We start from the raw sequence: 1,771 nt of genomic DNA on the forward strand, positions 1-1,771 counted from the left end.
CTCCCTCTTGCTCGCTTGTTGTACGTCTCATTGATAAGGCAGCTGCACCCTGGTCCGACCATCACAAAGCAAGAGACCCAAGAACTAGAAAGGTGAGGTTCACCGAGCCATTTATCTCTCCACCCTTCAATGAACTCCACGCATGTTTCTCGGCCAGGTTGGCCCAATAAACTAACTAACTCATTGCCCTACCCCCTCTGCCATGTTGCTTCTATACCTTCCTCTCCTGCAACTCGATCCCGTGTTGATTCCTTCCAATTACATCTCACAGGTTGGCAACCAACCTGCCCCCAGAGAGACGCAGCCCCGCAGGCTGGGGAGACAATAAGGGACTGAATCAAAATGCATCTCAGTGGGGCTCCCTGGCCTTTAAGAAAGAAATGATCCCAACTGCTGGAAGCAGAACATTGTCTCCTGACCTACACCACGGAGGCAATTGTCTAGCATTCCCTCATTAAAACCCCGCGCATCTGCCAGCTAAAGATGAGCAGGCTCACTCTCTGGAAAATAATTACTTCTGTGCCTGTGAGGGACGGCCTTCCCAGCTCCCTCCTGGAATCTCTTCCACTCTCCATTTCAAACGCCATTGTCGTTCCAGACTCCAAAATGTTGTCTCCACGGATCTGCGCTCGGAGCTGAAAGCAGCCAGCAGCCAGCAAAAGGACCCTGGGGCTGGAGCTGAACCTGTTGTTTGGGAAATCTCATGAGATTCTTTGAAAGAAAACACATCAGGAAACAGGTCCTCCTGCATCGAGAGATGGCGGCACTCTTTCCGACATCCAGAGCTCGCACCGGTCTCTGTGGGAACCGCTGACCTGGTACAGACGGTGAAAGGGTTTCCCCTGAAAGCAGGCATGTGCATAAAGGCACAGGGGGCCACTGGTTGCATGGCTGACTGCAACGTCCATGGTTTGAAGCCAACTGCCCCACTGCAGGAGAATGGAGAGCCTTTCCATGGCCGTAAGCACTCACCATCCCAGAAACCCACAGGAGCAGTTTGACTCCATCCTCTGGTGTCACTGCGAGTCAGGATGCACTCATCGTGAGTTTGAGTTTGGGTCCTTACCAACCAAGAATCCCTCGTGGCTCCGTTGGGTCAGCCTTGGGCTGTTAACGGCGAGGTCGGTGGTTCAAACAAACCCACCAGCCCCATGAGGGAGAAAAACAGCACAGTGGGCTTGGGGTGGAGTAGTCTAGAAATAGAACACGATGTTCTACTTGCTGCAAGAGCCAACAAAGAGCAGCTAGCTGTATGTGTAGCTAGCTTTTGATCCGTGGCACCCCCGGGTGCATCAAGGGTAGAGCCAAGCCCCACAGGGTGTTTGGAAACAGATCACCCATCCATTCTTCCTCGGTGTCTCTGGACAGATGCAAACTTGCAACCTTTCAGTTAAAAGCTAAGCAATGCGACCGCTCACACCACCCCAGGGTGAGTGGCGCAGTGGTCGTAGGTAGCAGTTGATCCTGACTTACACACAGAAGCCCTGGGTTTGCAAGGATGGGGCCTTTTGGAGAAACAGCCCAGAGCCTCTGTCTGAGTTGGCGTCCCCACGTGGACCTGAACCCACAACGATCAGGGTCCAACAGTACCCATTGGAGCCACCAGGGATTCTTGCAGACGGTAGCTGCGATGCTTCTCCTGGTTGCTGGAGGCCACCAGCTTGGTTCCTTCCGAGAGCAAGCGTCCAGGGGACGGAACACTTCCTTGTCCAGCGCCGTCCTCACCATGCTGTCCGAGCCCCTGGTTGCAGCCGCCCCACCCATCCATCTC

Source organism: Echinops telfairi, unplaced genomic scaffold, assembly GCF_000313985.2.
Source record: "Echinops telfairi isolate 266 unplaced genomic scaffold, ASM31398v2 ScPeMD7_53;HRSCAF=182, whole genome shotgun sequence".
Taxonomy (NCBI): domain Eukaryota; kingdom Metazoa; phylum Chordata; class Mammalia; order Afrosoricida; family Tenrecidae; genus Echinops; species Echinops telfairi.